Below are 18,941 nucleotides of genomic sequence, written 5' to 3' on the forward strand. Positions count from 1 at the left end.
TGAGGTTTTAGTTCAGTGTGACCCAAAAGTGAAGGCGTGAACAGCACACCCAAATCCTTCCTGTTCAACAATCAATATCAGGGTAGCAATTAGTTTGAATATTCCCATCAGCCTACTTTTGGGGCTCCCTGGGGGTTTTTTAACTCATGGAAGGATTTAAAAAGAGTAACACCTGTCTTCTCGAATATATGCTCTCCAGCTGGAGGACTATAAAGTGAATTTCCATAAACACATCTTGCATGTTTTTAACCATCTATTTTTCCATAATAAAAACAGAGAAGCAACCTTCGTCCCAATCAGGTTGGATTGAATACATCAGGGGGTGATTAAAGTGATATTTTGAATATGTAACCAGACAATGGAATGAGGAAAGAGAACTTTGCTTGCCAAGCAGGCCTCCCCAGGTGTGCTTATCCATTAAGGGAAAAGCCACAAAGGCCACCCCAAACCTGGAGACAACCACACCAAGGAGAGAAAAGGCCAGTAAGACACCCATCTTGAGATTTTTACTCTGTCACAGCCTCATGGGGAATTGGGGAGGGCACCTCTGTGTTGTCACCCAGCTTTGTTTAGCCAACCAAGAGCTAGTGTTTACTGGCCCTATCCCTTCTGGAAAATATCAAGCGAGGCCCTGGGGGCACAAATGTGAATACCTGAGGCCCTCCTTCAAGAAGCTCATAGTTCTTCCAGGCAAACCAAGTTAGGGTCCTTCTGAACAGACTGGTCACCATGAATGTGGTACCAGCATCTTGTGCTGAGTTACATAATTGCTTCTCAGCTGCCACCATAGGGTCACAGAATAAGACTAAGGGACCTTAGAGATCTTATAGCAAATTGAGGTAAAATGAAATGATTTTATAGTTGCTTATAAACTGCCCAGAGCTAAACACACATGATTATCTGGTCTAAGCCTCTCAGTTTGTGAAGGATAAAGATTGACACAAAGTTAAGCCATTGTTCAGGGTCTTCAAGCCACCTTGTTACACCTATAGTTTAATTATCATGACTCATGTTTTATTTTTTGTTTAGTATTCAAAATTAATATCTTTTTTTTGGTCTTTTTTAGGGCCACACCTGTGGCGTATGGAAGTTCCCAGGGTAGGGGTCAAATTGGACCTGCAGCTGCCAGCCTATGTCACAGCCATGGCAACAGCAGATCTGAGCAGCGTCTGCAACCTACACCACAGCTCACAGCAACGCCAGAAATGCCAGATCCTTAACTCACTGAGCAAGACCAGGGATAGAACTTGCATCCTCATGTATACTAGTTGGGTTCATTATCCCTGAGCCACGATGGGAACTCCTCAAAACTAATATCTTATTTATAAAACTATACTATGAATAACAGAAATTATACCGAGAACCATAGAAATTATGGTAACGAAACTGCACTAGGACATACTGGAATGCAATTTTATTCTGCAAAACATTCAAGCACTATAAGCTTGAGCTTAAGTAATAATTAATTATGTGTATAATTATGCAGTAATTTAGTTGAATTTTATAGAGTATCTGCCACAGGCAGAATCCTAAGACGGCTTCCCAAGATTTCCCACTCTAGTCCCCACAGATGTCCCTGTGTGCAAACTTCCAGCATGACTTAAAGGAAGCATTGACATACTGTACAATCCTAGAATGCATAAAGTTCTGTTTATAAATCCTTTATTGACATTTAGTCAAGATTACAGTACTGACCACTGCTTCACGCTGTAAAAACTCATTATGAAGTTCACTAGAAAAGACTTTAGAAGCAATTTATCAACAGCCTCTGGAAATCAAGTGACAAGGGATTTATGTTTACGGTGTTGCCAGCTGTTAGGTACCTCTTTGTAGGTAAGGATGCTTCATCAACTCATCTTACCAAAGAGTCTTCCCAGAGGTGGCTCCCATAGATGTTTGGGATTCTCCAAGTCAGAGAGGAGAATGACAGCAATCCCATGAAAGTGGCCTTGTCACCTAAACCTGAGAAGCTACATGGAATTTCTTTTGTGTCTTTCTAATGAACCGTTATTCTTTTGAACAGAAGCATTTCTGTCACACAAAAAATGTGGAACTGGCATGTCATCGCTCTGGGTGCCTGAGATTCCAACTTGGGGTCACTTGGGGACTTATTCATACAGAATAAGGTCTAGCATGGACCAGAGAGTCAATGCATCTGAAGGAATGAATGTATCATAAGTTCACCATTGCTTTTCTAAGTTCTTATGTCATATTTAGCTGATTTAATCACCTACTCCTTGCCACTCTGGAAAAGTAAAAAATAATGTCCTCATTTTACAGAAAAATGGGACTGAGGTTTGAGATGTTTAACATGTCCCAGGGCTGTGGCAGTTCTTTATTCTCATGCTCATCAGAGTTCGGTTTACTGAACATCCAAATGACGATGTTAGCAGGTGTGTCTCGTATGCGTTATTCCTTCATTTGTTCCTAAAGCCTCACACCAGGAAGTAGTTCTTTTTAATACCCATTTTTCAGAGGAGACGCTCAATGGAATTATGCAATGTGAACAAATCACACAGGCTGTGACTGATCACGTTGGGCTTCAATGTCGGGTCTCTACTCCAGAGCCTGTGATCTTCCTGCCATAACCCAGCTTGCTCTTCCAACAAAAGTGTAAGGCTATTGTTATTTTCATTTTTAAGTCTGAAATGCACCAAGCACTGACTTAAGGCAGTTTTCAAACTGTAATAGCTCATTCAGGGAGTCTTTGTTTTTGACAGTTTAAAAAAACCTGTGGCATTATTATACTGTCTTTATTATACTGTCTTATTGAAAGTAATTTAATCCAGCAAGCTTTGAGGAGTGCCTGTTTTCTACAAGTTCTGTGTTGTACCCAATGCCTATTTACTCTTTTATTCTCTAGAAAAATTCCCGATTTTATTGAGGACAGCCATGTGTTTAGGTAAAAGATGCCATTTCCCATATTTTCTTGCATCTAGGCAGTCATGTGCATACATTCTAAATGGGATGTGCAGGAAAACTCTTTAAAGGGCCCTTTCATTCTCCCTGCTTCTCACGACTGGACTATGGATGTGATGTCTGGGGCTCTCATTGCCATTCTGGATCATGAGACATCATGAGAATGGAAGCCAAGTGTTAAAGATGATGGGAAGAAAGATACAAAGAGCCTAGATCCCTGATGAGGTGATTGGGCCGCCAGGTCAACCTTGAACTACTTACATCTGGGATCATCATCATCATGTGAAAGACATAAATTTTTATCCTGTTTAAGCCACTTCATTTCTTCTGACCTCTAAATGTAAATTCTAACTGATGGTATATAGAAGAACTGAATAAAATATATTTATTGATCTCTGGGGAAGACAAATCCACAACTTCCTAGAGTATGTTCTGAATATGATCGACCTGAAAAAAGAAAAAAAAAAGTATAAACCCAGTGGGGGAACATCCCAGAGAAAAAGAAAATTTTTCTAAGAGAAAGGTGTCCAGAATGCCTCTTGCTCCTTGGGTGGGAGGAAATAAGAAGTAGAAGAGCAAATTCATTGAGCAGAAGCCTGAAGACTTAGAAGTCAAGTTGAAGTAATGGCAAATTTGTGGCAACAAATGACATTGATAATTCAGAAATGACTTTATTGAGGTTTTCAACAAAGTATTGATCATCAGTTGTAAGCCGTGCTCTTATGGACATAGATGTAAATCAAATAGCAAGTTCTTGCCATTTGGGATATTGTCTATTGGCTCATCCAAATTCCTTTCTTCAAATATATGTCATTTGTGGCAGTATTTTAAGCTACACAAAGGGTAGTTCTCCTTTATGCATTTAACTGCAATTGAGTAAAAATGTGGGTATATGTTTAACAAGACTCAGTTCACATTTATAAGGCTGGATTAAATAGAGGTTTTTGAGGTAGGAGGAGGAAACAAGAAGGGAAATGCCATTTATATGGGATCTCTTTTGGGATGATGTTTTAGACTAGGACTAGAAGTTTGTGTCCATCCCCACGCCCCACAAATCCATACGTTGAAGTCCTAAGTCCCAGTGTGTAAGTATTGGAATGTGGGCTTTGTAATTAGGTTTAGATGAGCTTATAAGGGTGGGTTCCTCATGATAGGATTGATGCCCTTATAAGAATAGAACAGAAAGATTTCTTTCTCTCTCTCTTTGCCCTCCATGAGGACACAGCAGGAAGGCAGCTGTCTGCAAGCCAGGAAGAGAATCTTCATCAGAACCTGACCATCACAGCACCCTGATCTTGAACTTCTAAGCCTCCAGAACTGTAAGGAATAAACATCTGTTGTTTAAGCCCCACAATCTATGGTATTTTTGTCATAGCCCCCCAAGCTAACTACAACAGATGCCTTTTACACCTTACTACCTGTAGAGGGGTGCTTTGCTGACAATTTCATTGTAGGAGTCGTGCTGGAGGTGAACTTGAAAGGGAGGAGACAGATGAACAGAAAGCACAAGGATGAAGAAATAAGGTCCAGTCCAGGTGGTTAATGAAACTGAGGGAGGCTCTGGCGCTGATGTCAGGTGCCAGATCTCTCACACAGGTGTTCACTAAGTGTACCCATGATCCTACTCTTTCCTCAGCCTTCCTCAGTTACACTGGGGACAACTTGCTGAATTACCGCCAGTGCGAGGTAGGTAGAAATGATCTAACCCCTTCCAGGTGGGACTCAGCAGTGTCCTAGAAGATTGTCCAGCCCTCTCGCTCCCCACTGTGGTGACATTGGATTTTGCATTCCAGGTGGCATGGCTACAAGGTGTAAGCAGCCTGGAGCCCTGAGTCACTGGCTGGAGGAGATCCTTGCAGATGAGTTACCTTCAAAGCATTAGTCTTTGCAAGAGCAAGAAATAGCCTTGGTATGAAAACATTGGAACTTGGGAACTATTCAAACTTTTAGCTAGAGTTCATTTTACTCTAACACTATTCCTTAGAAGGGAAATCAACAATATTACTTCATAAAATAAATGAGAGTTGGGACAGTTTTGGTTAGAAGCACAGAATTTGGAATTGGCATAATACAGGCTTGGTGTGATTCTTGAGTAAGCTTGGGCAAGTTTCCTACCCTCTTAAAGGTCAAGATTTTTACCTATAAAATGAGAATAATAGGTGTACCCACTTTCAAGGACAATATTTTACAAACTGTAGTCTCACGGACCACGGGTATCAGAAGTACCCTATAATACTGTTAAATTTCAAATCATTGAGTACCCATCCAAACCCAACTAAACTCAAATATTTGTAGAGGCAGGGAGGCTTGGAAGTCTAATGTTTTTAATAAGCTCTTTGGGTGCTATACTTACTAAAGTTTGAGAGTGACTGTTCTCAGGGATTGTAAGGATTATATGAGATCATAGGAGCAAATGCACAGCATGATATCTGGCACATGGTAAGGCCTCAATAAGTGGGAGAAATACTTTTATCATTACAGAACATTATGGTACAAAACTCGAATTTACTCAGGGAAGTGGGCAAGTACATGAAGGGTAAAGAAGGAGAAAGCTTTGTGTTTTCTTGGGCTTACCAACTCTGGCCTTAAAGGAAGCCAAGAGAGCAGGCGCACTGAATGTAACCTGATTTGCCTTAAATGGAGGGTTAGGCAAATTGCTGTGATGTGGTGCATATTCAGAAACAAAATGACAACCTGAAAACAGATGAAGAAGAAGGTCATTCTTCTATCAACAAAAATCCCTAAAGACTCCCAGGGTTTACGAAGGTGATTTTTGAAGCACTGATGGAAACGCGTTAATGAGCATATACAAATGTGGTCAGATGGTGACCACCTTGCCTGAAGCTCTGTTGAAAAATTATTGACAGCTATATTGCTTATTCCTGTAGTGGTTAGGAAATGAAATGCCTTTCTCTAATCAAGTAATTGCATTAAGGAGCTACTGGGAATATTTGGTTGCTTTTCTGGAATAGGCAAGAAGTCAACTGTGCTCCAACCAGGTTAACTGTCAAGAGGAGTTTGGCTCAAATTTCTTTTAGTTCAAATAACATATATTCCCCCCCATGCATATGCAAGTAAAAGTAGACAAAGTCAACGAGTAGTCAGAACAAAACAGCACATTTGTAATAATTCCTTGCATGTTTATAAGACAAAATTCAGCAAAAGAGAAGTTTTTTCTTTTTCTTTTTTTTTGGAGGGGAGGTGAGAGGTGGTTTTGGACACAGTACTAAGCCCTGAAATGAGCAGCTCACCCCAGAGCTGGGATGAGAAGATTCTCCAGTGACTTAAGATGGGAAGTTTTGCACCAGGCCTTAGCTGCAGAGAGAGTCATTGTACGTTTTGCTACAACTCAAGCAGAGAGAGAGAGAGATCTTCTAGTTAGGATGTTTTCCATTGACAGCATTTTCCTAAAAATACAAAGTCCCCAAAGATTCACATCACAAAGATTAACTGAAGGAGATCACGAACACACAGAAAAGTAATGCCAGTGAGCAGAAAAGTGGTCAATTTTTGGTGAACATGATATTAGGCAGTTTCAAGCCCTTGTTTTTTTTTTTGTTTTTTTTTTTTTTGTCTTTTTGCCATTTCTTGGGCAAAAATCGGAGCCTATGCCAGAGCCACAGCAACGCAGGATCCAAGCCTTGTCTGCAACCTACACCAGAGCTCACGACAGATCCTTAACCACTGAGCAAGGTCAGGGATCAAACCCACAACCTCATGGTTCCTAATCAGATTCGTTAACCACTGAGCCGCGATGGGAATTCCAACACTTGGGGTTTCTTAAAGGCTCCTTTATGGGAGTTCCGTCGTGGCACAGTGGTTAACGAATCTGATTAGGAACCATGAGGTTGCGGGTTCGGTCTCTGCCCCTGCTCAGTGGGTTAACAATCTGGCGTAGCCATGAGCTGTGGTGTAGGTTGCAGACGTGGCTCGGATCCCGCGTTGCTGTGGCTCTGGCATAGGCTGGTGGCTACAGCTCCGATTGGACCCCTAGCCTGGGAACCTCCATATGCCGCGGGAGCAGCCCAAGAAATAGCAAAAAGACAAAAATAAATAAATAAATAAAGGCTCCTTTATGTCCACACTTTCATCAACATATGGCCACTAAATGAAAACATAGTCACCCAGCCACTTTGTCCCCACAGTGCCAAGTTCTTGGCTGGTTCTTCTTGTCACCCACTTGCCGACAATGAGTATTGTTTTTGTGACACACGCCAGACACAATTTTGTGAGTGTATGTGTTCTCATGCCAGAGCGCCTCACTTGTGGGCTGTGGTTCCAAGGCCCCTGGACACTGAGAAAGGTGGGTCCAAGTTACAAGGTCTTCTGGTCTCACTGTCCCTAATTTATCCTTATTCTCTCCCATCCTCACAGTAACATGCAGGGTGTATTACTACTATGTATAGCTCCTCTCTCACAGCTTACAAAATTACTTCCACTCGTGAGGTAAACTTTCTCTTTATCCTCAGCTTTGAATTTGTCCACCAGCCTTGCTGTGAACAATGGGCTTACAAATGAATGATTCCCACCTGGCAGGACAGTGGGTTACAGAGCACAAAGTGGGCCACCAGGTCAGGCCCCTGTACTGTTCTCAGTGGAAAAAATGGCATTATGTAGGAGGATGCCAGGGAGAGGTGACACCAGAAAGAAGCTGGCACCATGCATCTGAGCTTCACAATATTGTATTGTCCAAGTCGCCCCCTGGGAGCCTCCCGGCATTCAGGTACCAAATGGGGAGAAAACATGCTGACTTGGCCAATATGGGTGTTATGAGTGTTTGCTTATATTTGCTGAGTGCTTTGAAAATGAAAAGCATTATGGGGCCCTATGCATGGTAATTATAAGTCCTCACACAACTCCCTGGAAAATTAGGGATAAATGGGCAGGAAATATAAATGTTTGTGACAGGAAGCCAGGAGCCAGGGTAGCTTGTGAAATGTGAGGAGTTCCAATGTTCTTACCTGGAGCCAGCCAGGAACTCACTTGTCTTTGGAAAATCAATGCTTCATTGACCTAAAGAGAAATGCTGGAGCCTCAGGAGGCTGCCTTAAGGACCTTTATTAAGCACCCATGGAGTCCTGGGCTGACTGATCTTCTGCCTCTTACTTCCTGAAAGGAAGTACCTCTGAAGCCTGGCACCCGCCCCTGGGTGCCACAAAAGGAATACCCTATTTAAAACTGGCCTGGGCTTTTTCCTTATTCCTTTTCTGTAATAGAATGATGGATTGGAAGACCTTTGGGTCATTCAGATAGTCTCACTTTCTAGAATAATTGCCCTATTCAGGGATCCCAGAACAAGGCATGCCTTGCTTTAATGTTTTCTGGTCATCTGAAGCTTATAGTGTGTCTGGCTAAGGGCACATGTGGTGTAGATAGGTAACCATATGGCTTCATCTGAGGGGTGCTGGGAAGGATCCCTGTGCCAGTGTTCAACTCTCTTGATGGTCTCATGGCCCCAGTGGGAATCCCTCCTGCCATTGGTTTGTCTGTTGGAGTCTCACATCAAACTTATCTTTGCAAAGGATGGTGGGGAAATACAAACTCCCAATCTAACCCCACTCTTTTTTTTTCTTTTTAGGGCCACACCCATGGCATATGGAGATTCCCAGGCTAGGGGTAGAATCTGAGCTACAGCTGCCAGCCTACACTACAGCCACAGCAACATGAGATCTGAGCCACATCTGCAACCTACACCACAGCTCATAGCACCGCTGTATCCTTAACCCACTGAGCAAGGCCAGGGATCGAACTCACAACCTCATGGTTCCTAGTAGGATTTGTTTCCACTGCGCTATAATGGGAACTCCTACCTTTTTTTGATAGAGGATTTAGGGCCTCATAGGAATTACACTGCATTTACCTCATGTTAGATGAGGGATCTCTAATATGCTAATGTGTGGCTGTGATAAAAGTGAACTAATGTGGTAGCTTCTTATTGAGGAATGGATGACACTGGGCCCCACCTCTGAAAATGGACAATAACCAGCTGCCTGGCTGTGGATGACCCCTGTTATCTTTCCAAAACTCAGTGTTAACATTTGTAAGATGAAGTGTGGCTAGAAAAATAATTTTAATTTCCTTTTTGGCTCTAAAGACTCCATGTCTCCTGAGCTAGGTCTAAAATTCTATCACTATGGGAAGAGAAAAGAGAGTATTTTGATTTGCATGGGGAGAAACTACTGGCTATGTGACCTTGGACAAGTTACTTTACCCCTCTGTGCTTTAGCTTCCTCAACCTCAAAGTGGGGTTAACACTGTAATTACTTCATAAGATTCCAAGGATTATGTTAAGTTAATATTTGTATAGCACTTGGAACAGCGAATAGCACATAATATTCTTTCTGGATCAGCAGACAAGTGTGAAGGAAAAAAATACTCTTGTGTCATAAGAGGCCATAACAGACTTAAGGAAGATTTTTTACTAAGCCTAATGAATTTTAATAAATTATGATAGATATCCCATGTCCATGGATTGAAATAATTAATATTGTTAAAATGACTATACTACCTAAGGCAATCTACAGATTTAACACAATCCCTAGCTATCAAAATACACATGACATTTTTCAGAAAATTTAGAACAAGTATGGAACCATAAAGGATCTGAATTGCCAAAGCAATCTCAAGAAAAAAAGAACAAAGCTAGAGGTATGCTCCCAGACCTCAGACTATACTACAAAACTACAGTAATCAAAATAACATGGTACTTGCATAGAAATAGACCCAAAGAACAATGAAACAGAATGGAAAGCCCAGAAATAAACCCCCACTCTTACGGCCAACTAATCTACAACAAAGGAGGCAAAAGTAGACAATGGAGAAAAGACTATCTTTTGAATAAGTGATGCTGGGAAAACTGGATAGCTATATGTAAAAGGATGAAATTAGAACATTTTCTCACATTATATACAAAAATAAACTCAAAATGGGTTAAAGACCTAAATGCAAGACTGAAAGCCATAAAGCTCGTAAAAGACGATAGCTATATGTAAAAGGATGAAATTAGAACATTTTCTCACATTATATACAAAAATAAACTCAAAATGGGTTAAAGACCTAAATGCAAGACTGAAAGCCATAAAGCTCGTAAAAGACAACATAGAACACTCTTTGACATAAATAACAGCAATATGTTTTTGGATCAATCTCTGAAGCCAAAGGAAACAAAACCAAAAATAACAAGTGTGACCTAATTAAACTTAAAAGCTTTTGCACAGCAAAGGAAATCACTGATAAAATGAAAAGACAACCTATTGAATGAGAGAAAATATTTGCAAATGGTATGACCTATAAGGGGCTAATATCTAAAATACACAATTCAATATCAAAAATAAAGTAGCCTGATTAAAAAGTGGACATAAAACATGAATATACATTTTTCCAAAGAAGACCTACAGATGGCCAACGGGCACATGAAAAGATGCTCAGCATCACTAATCACCAAAGAAAATGCACATCAAAACCACAGTGACATATCACTCCACACCTATCAGAATGGCTATCATCAAAAAGATGACAAATGTTGGCAAGGATGTGGAGAAAAAGGAATCCTAGGACGCTTTTGGTGGGAAGGTAAATTAGTGCAGCCACTGTGGAAAAAATTATGGAGTCTACTCAAAAAATTAAAAATATAACTACCATACAATTTTGTAATGCCACTCTTGGGTATATATCTGAAGAAAACAAAAACGCTAATTTGAAAAGATGCATTCACCTCCATGTTCATAGAAGCATGACTTACAATAGTCAAGATACGGAAGTGACCTAAGTGCCCATCAACATATGAATGGATATAGATGTGACACATATATACACACACTGACTAATAGTACACACACACAGACACACACACACAGACACACACACGTGTGCACACACACACACACACACACACATATGTACGCATGAATACTGGAATACTAGTCCACCAATAAAAGAATGAAATTTTGCCATTTGCAACAACAGGATGGACCTGGAGGATATTATACTTAGTAAAATAAGTCAACAGAGAAAGACAAGTATGTTATCACTTATATATGGAATCTGAAAAACAAAACAAAAAAATGAATGAATGTAACAAAACTAACAGAATTAGAGATTTAGAGAACAAACTAGTGGTTACCAGTGGGGAGGAAGAGGGGGTGAGGGGCATAGGGATAGAGTAAGAGGTAAAACTACTACGTACAAAATAAACAAGTTACAAGGATTTATTACAGCACAGGGAATATAGCCTATATTTTATAACAACTTTAAGTGGAAAAGAATCTATAAAAATACTGAAACAGTAGGTTGTACACCTGAAACTGATATAATACTGTAAATCAACCATGATTGAATAAAAACTTCTAATAATGTTAAAAAAAGAAATAAGCATATGCCTTGCTTTCTCAATGTTTTGACTGAGCACTTTAGAGAGTGATAAATGATGATATATGAAGAAAAAACTGAGTATGGACTGCCATGGACTTTGAAATTTAGCTGTCCTGAAATCCTGACTGTGGAACTTTCCTTGACAACTACATTATGAGACAGAGGTGCGTGATTTCAAGGCAAGCACTGGTAGCTCCCATGTTTTAATGGTGTGACCCTACGTCAGTCTGCTATTTCAGTCTCTGCAGTAAGCAGTGATGTGCAGATGACATTCTTTCTCAAGAAAACCCGTGAGAAATGGGGTATGGGGGGGTGGGCAGGCATATTTGGTCTTTTCTCTGCTAATTATGTTTCTGAATCAGTGTTCTTCTTTAAGTAGGTGTCTTTCTATGTTTCAAATTTCTTGCCCAGTTTAATGGAAGTTCTATTTATGTGTTTTATTAATTTATAGATTTTTGATGTCTGAGGTCATTGCACTTTCTAGTTCCACTAAACATTTTTAAACATTTAGACAGAGGAGGCTGTGTTTTGCCAAAGGCAAAGGGCTGAGCACCCTCTTTGACTTAAGAGCTTGCTTTGGACTCAAAACAGGATGTTCTTTTGACCAAAAAATGTTTCTTTTTCTGCTTTTAATGCTCTGATTATCCCTTCCTTCTTGATAGTCTATGAGTGAAATGTCACAGCCAGTAAAGGAACAGCTTATGGAAATTAGCATGAATGAGGTATTCCCCCCCGCCCCCACTCCTTTAACTGTGAAGAGGTGAGATCTCTCTATGACCCTATTGTTACTGTTAGGTCTTTGTTCCTTTACTGCTCTGCTCTAGGACTTTGACTAAGCTCGGAGAGTTCAAACAATTAAGCCAAAGCATCTTGACCAAATGGCCCCAATCCAGATTTAAGCCTTGTGTAACTTTCCATGTCCTCAGCCCCAGCCACAGTCATTCCCGCCGCAATCATTTCAGAGTGTGATTAAGAGATGCTGAGCAGTGTCTTCTGAGAAGCAAATGAAATTCACCCCCAGTTGTCACTCTCCCTACGACATTGGAGAGCATGGCCGTGGGGATAACATTTGAATATAAGTTCTTATACTTTGCCAGTCAAAATACACACCTGCCCTATTGTCCCCAGGAGAGCCCACAGCAAACAGAGGGAAGAACTAAGACAGTCATATTGACACCAGCATTTGGCTCTCAGTATTTATGAAAGGTTCCCCAGGTGACTGTTTTTTTTTTTTTATTTATTTTTATTTTTATATGTATTTTTTATTATAGCTGGTTTACAGTGTTCTGTCCATTGTCTACTGGGCAACACGGTGACCCAGTTACACGTACATGTATAGATTCTTTTTTCCCACAATATCATGCTCCATCATAAGTGACTAGATATAGTTCCCAGTGCTACACAGCAGGATCTCATTACCTCACGCCAGTCAGAGCGGCCATCATTACGAAGTCCACAAATAACAAACGCTGGAGAGGGTGTGGAGAAAAGGGAACCCTCCTGAACTGTTCGTGGGAATGTAAGCTGGTACAACCACTATGGAGAACAGTATGGAGGTACCTTAGAAAACTATACATAGAACTATCATATGCCCCAGCAATCCTACTCTTGGGCATATATTCGGACAAAACTTTCCTTAAAAAAGACACATGCACCTGCATGTTCATTGCAGCACAATAGCCAAGACATGGAAACAACCCAAATGGCCATTGACAGATGGTTGGATTAGAAAGATGTGGTATATATACACAATGGAATACTACTTAGCCATAAAAAGAACAAAATTATGCCATTTGCAGGAACATGGCTGGAACTTGAGACTCCCCAGGTGATTCTAATATGAAGTCAAGGGTGAGAACATTTGATGTCCACAGGCCAGTCTGTGGTCCCTTTGAGGGCAGGGCATTGTCTCGCAGTGTCAGCATCTTGAGCATTAAACCTAGGGCAGCATGGAAGGAAGACTCACTATGTACCTAAAGGGAAGACACAACATCCTTTGCATCCCTGCTCTACAGAGTGGTTCCAGGACTTTTCAGGTCAGCAGTGGCTTTTCAAAGCTCCAGCAGGGAGGAGGCATTGGTATGAGATCTGGGGAGCTGCCAGGTGAAGGTGAAAAAGCTCAGGACGGGGCGTGGTCTCATCCCAGCTTGGCCATAGACTGGCCAACTATCAGTACTTGCCAGGAGGATTTCAGTGTCCTCAGATACATGAACTGGCTGCCCTCAGATGGTCTCTCAGGCTCTTTGCACTGTTAAAAATCCATCCTCCCCGTTACTAAGATGCCAGACCCATCCAGGAAAGGAGTGGTGGAATAAAAAGCTGGGAATGGGGAAACCTGTGTCACAAAAGTCTTTGCCTTTTTTCCCATGTGATGTGCTCTTTAAGCTCTAGACCACGCCTGAGAAGAATTAGAGTTAGGCAGCTCAAGGTCAGGCAAGATGTGGATTTGGATGGTGGATCAGTGGGACATTACCTGGCACAGCACTTTCTGTCGTGATGAGAGAACCGGGAGACTCAGAGCACACAGGTGACTCAGAGAGCAGGTGGATCAGGAAGGGAGGCTTCTGCAGGATAGGTTCACATGAGGAGCATGGAGCCTGGCACATGGAGCGGGGCTCTTGGTCTCCAAATATTCTAGGAAACTGCTTTCCTCAAGTTCAAATAGGTAAAGTTTAGTTGTGTAGGTGGAAGGCAGGGGTTGCCATTTATTCATGCCCCACATCCTGCCCTTGTGTTCACACTGCTGATGAGAGAGAGATCTCCTCCACACTTGGACTTGTGCTGACCCAGGGAACTCGGAGAAGAACAAACAGACTCAGCCAGGAGACCCAGGATGAGGTTCTTCCATAAGCCCCATGGGAGCAGGGAAGATCCGGGGAGGGAAGCCTGAGCCTCATGGTGTACGAGGGCATTTTAGTGTCAACCCTGGACGACAGATGCCCTTCTGCCCTTCTAGACCCAGGTGCATGTCCCTCACAGCAAGGGCCAGAGAAGCACACGGGGAGGTGAGAAAGCAGCCTGGGAAGTGGTGGTGGTGGTGTCTCAGAGGTCAGCAAAGAGGAAGGAAAAGAATCTTGATGGTAAGGGAGCTGGAGGAGGAAACTTTGCTTTCAGATCAGGCATCTGCCACGAACTGGCCTAGCCATTAGGTGTGTTCTGTCCCTCCCCTAACTTCAGGCTCCTTTTCTATGAATCTGATGCAAAATGTCCTGAGTCTCTTCTGGGCTGACACCCAGAGTGCTCTCAGCACAAACACACACACACACACACACACACACACACACACACGTGCTCCCTCTCATATGCTTGTGGACATTCACTCATATTCACACACACATATACACCCACACTCACAATTCACAGACCGGCTCACAGACACACACTTCCTGCACATGCAACACCCACACATCTATACTCTTGCACACACACACACCCATACACACCCACACTCACAATTCACAGACTGGCTTACAGACACACACTTCCTGCACATGCAACTGCCCCCCTCAACACACATTCAGACAGGCTCAAAGACACTTCCATGCACATGCAACACTGACACACTTATGTTCATGCGCACACACACACACACACACACACACACACTGCTTTACATGTTCTTTCACCACACACACTCTCATGCACACAAACTTGTATGTGCATATTGATTTGGGTATAGGTTACATACTGAAGTCCAAATCTTCAGAAAGCTGTAACAAACCAATCAGAAAACTAAAATAAAAATCATCTGCAGTGTTTTATGCACTTGCGATCCTCTCGTTGCCTCTGGTTTAGCCCCATTCTCCACAGCAGAGGGCCAGACACTTTGGTTTTTACCTAGGCTTTTTTGCCTTGTTGCTGTTTCAGGGCAACAAGGCATTAAGAAAAAAGAACAAAAGCAAAGATATTTATAAGAGAGAAGAAAGCCCTTCCACTCCCAGCCATGGGGGGTGGGGAAGAAGGATTTTTGGAGTGTTCTTTGAGAATATTTGTATAAAGTACTGCATGTTCTTGTTTACTTTCTGTGGAGCCCCATTTCCTCCCCAGAATTCCTGGTCGTCAGACTCACCAGTTACAGGGCTCTTCGGATGAAAATCTGAGACACAGAAAACACACACATGTGGCAGGGCTGGGGCATCCTCGTCTCTCAGTATCCTCTGAGATCTGGGGCATTTCTGGATCAAGCATCTACCTTGCTTCTCCCCTCCCTCTGACCTGACCCCAGAGCTGCAGAGAAAAGCTGAGGGACATCTCTGGGGGTCCCACCCGGAGACACCAGTGGATCCTGTGGGTAGCAGTTCATGGAAGCCATGCAGAAATGGAGGCTCCCTGCCCCTGGACACCAGGGAGGGGACTGGCTACCCAGGGTGCCTTGCTGGAACTGTCCCCTCTGAGGCAATCCTAATGTCCTCAGGATAAAGACATGTCCTGAGGTCTCATGTTCAGTTACAAAATGCTTTACCATTTCTTACTCTGTGTCACTGGCACATTTCTGTAACTGGACAGACCCCCGTTTTATAGATCAGAGAGGCTAACTTGCCTAAAATGACACAGTGAGAAGGAAGAGAGCTTAAACATGGGTTTGCATTTTCTAAGCCTAAACTACCCCTATTTCCATTGACTTATGGATAATAAAGAATAATTATGAGGAATAATAATAAGAAGCTAACATTTTACCAGTCTACCAAATACATGGTACCATTTTAGGTACGTTCTAGAGATCAACTCATTTAATCCTCACAACCTAATGAGGTGGGCACTTTCAGAATCCCCAGGAAGCAAATGAAGAAATCAAACCCCAAAGGGTCAGGAAACGTGCCTGAAGCCACCTGTTAATGAATGAAGAAGTGGATGCCACGGTCTAGAAACCACTGCAGTCCAGAGAAAGCGTGGGGGTCACCACCACTCCCTCTGGGGTTTCAAATGTGCTCCACCCCTTCCAGCTGGGTTTCAAGGTCCAACCTCACATGCACTTCCTTCTATCCTGTGTGTACACAGGCTTCACCCACCAATGACAGCTGACTTTCTCCCCAAGGATCTGATCATTGATCCAATTATGGGTTTGTTGCAAATGGAAATTAATGTCATTTGTCCTCCCCTTTATTTTTGCTTTTTCCACTGAAGTGGCTATTATGGTTACATACACCATACAAGAATTGTGGTAACGTTGTTTCTAAATTAATTGCTACCTAAGAGTTTTCGATTTTCACTTTTTGTGGTAATGGTGGCTACCAACAGGGAACCTGCAATTACGGTAAATGGTTCTTGTCACTGAGGCATGGGGAGGAGGTGAAGAAGGGATGGGGCAGGGAGTGCGGGGAGGGCAGGAGCCTGAGAGCAAGGGTCACTTAAAAAATATATCCAGACAAGGATCCAATTTCTACAGTAACTGGAAAAAAAACCTTGAGGGTGAAATTAAAGCAAATTCATGAACGTGTTTTTTTTTAAATTGAGGTTTGTTTTTCCACTGGGCTTTGGGTTGGATGGAAGGAGTGGTTGGGGGACCCTCTCACCAGCCACTGTGAACTTAATAACCTGTCATCACTCTTATAGACGTGTCAGCCTCTGAGTGGGAGGGTGACTCCATCCAGAAACCCTGAACATGGGAGACCCTGTTGTTTAAAATCTTTCCTTTTGTAGGCATGCATAAGTCATTTCTGACATTACATTGAACAGGTCTAATTTAGTGTTTTTGACAAAAGGAGTCTCCAGCCCCATTGTGGTGAGAAGGGAGTGAAACAGAGTCACGTTAAATAAGATGCCTAGGAATGGTGTCAGTGTAACAGCAAGAGTGACTAATAGATGGTAGTACCCAGGTCCTCTGAAGCCACAGCAGCATCTTCACTGCTTGACGGAAGAGCTGTGATTTGGGGAGTGCAAGAACCATGCTCTCTTCAGGCTGTGAACATGAGTGTTTGCTTCCAAAGCAGCTTCCATCAAAGACGGTTGCAACTCACTATGTCACACAATTGCCTGTTCCAGAGAAAGAGTTTCTTTCCATTTCAGATCAGAGTGAGTTTGGAGGCCTCCTAAATGCAGCTGCTAAGTCTGGGCAAGCTAGAGAATCTGTGGATGGCTCCCCTTCCCCTAAGCCTTCTCTCTCCAGAATCTGGACATCCAGGAAGAATACTGCTCAGCCTTTCTGGGATGTTGAATTTCCCTCCCCAGCCTATACTCTGGATGCAGCTCTCTGCAGCCTCCCTGGATCCAGAATGTCCAGAAGGCAAGCTGTACAGCTGCTTGGATCTAGGACTCCATCCGGATCTGGCTGCTGTGTCTGAGCAAGAGAGATGGTTCTAAGCTCACAGCAGGGCTCTGGGTGGCTTATTGCTTTGGTCCTGAGATGCTTTTAGAGCAATGCAACTTTCTACAGGGACCCTTAGGTCCCAGGAAGGATGGAGCAATCAGAAGCGAGGCTGGGAAGCTTTAGAAATTGAAGTCTCGAGTTCCTGTTGTGGTGCAGCAGAAATGAATCCAACTAGGAACTATGAGGTTGTGAGCTCCATCCGTGGCCTCGCTCAGTGGGTCAAGGATTCCACGTTGCCATGAGTTGTGGTGTGGGTCGCAGACATGGCTCAGATCTGGTGTTGCTGTGGCTCTGGCATAGGCTGACGACTACAGCTCTGATTAGACCCCTAGCCTGGGAAACTTCATATGCCGTGGGTGTGGCCCTAAAAAAAAAAAAAAAGAAAGAAATTGAAGTCTTAGTTAAAATGCCCCTTTGGCATGATGCTCTTAAGAGTCTGAATCTGAGAAAGGACCCTCTGAAAACAGTGACTTGTGAAGCCATTAGTGGAAAGGCTTCAAGTGGAAGGAGGTGGCTCTGCTGCCATTGACAAAACTTATACTCTGCATCCTCACAGAGAAAAATCCATTCTTGATCCCACCTGCCCTTCAGGTGGCCAGGACCGAATTTTCAATTCAAGGCTAAGACTGTCTAGAATGTTCTTTCATGCTTAGTCCAGCTGACAGTATTGCTATGGGGGTGCATATGAGGACAGCCATGGGCCTTGCTCCCAGGCACCCCCTCCCCAATCCCCAGGTGGTCTCTGGGGGAGGAAATTTCTGGAACATTCTAACTCTGCAGCAGGGTGTCCATGAAGCAGGTACTGCAGTGAGGCGGGTGGCCTGACCTGGGGAAAACGTCAGTGACTCACCTGAGGGTGAGAAACTGCCCTTTGTGATTTGAAAAAGTAATGCTGACAAAGAGCTTTGTCACTTCTGAACTTTGTCCCCTCCTTAGGGAGCACTAAATTCACATATATTAGGAAGAAGCCATATTTGGGTTTACATCCAGTGAAAACAATTCAGGAACTACACAGGCGATTCTGCAACAGGTCTTAGAGTGGCGAAATCAAGAATGAAAAGTTCTCTCTCCCTGTTTAGAAACAATTGGGCAAAAAGGTCTAAGTCAGACATTTCATATCACAGTCTTCTGCCTGAAGAGGGGGTTCAGTTTTCATTTATCTCTTGTGTTCTTTGAAGTGCAAGCCTCCGTCTGCTTAATGCCCTAAACCAGAGAGACTATGATGGGATTCCTTTTACATTAAACAAATCCAAGTCTGGAAAGGCAGTAATATTTCTAAACAAGTAAAACCCAGCCATGACTTTGGCTTTTGCAAAGCTTGAGATGGTTATCCAGGACTGTTGCT

At 42.7% G+C, this 18,941-nt stretch overlaps 1 protein-coding gene across 4 annotated transcripts in view; it reads right to left on the reverse strand.

Annotated features, from left to right (window-relative positions):
- The window catches only part of RUNX1 (runt related transcription factor 1), a 263,814-nt gene that overhangs the window by 160,343 nt on the left and 84,530 nt on the right, over positions 1-18,941 (reverse strand). The window lies entirely within an intron of this gene.

The sequence above is a fragment of the Sus scrofa genome, chromosome 13 (assembly GCF_000003025.6).
Source record: "Sus scrofa isolate TJ Tabasco breed Duroc chromosome 13, Sscrofa11.1, whole genome shotgun sequence".
Classification (NCBI taxonomy): Eukaryota; Metazoa; Chordata; class Mammalia; order Artiodactyla; family Suidae; genus Sus; species Sus scrofa.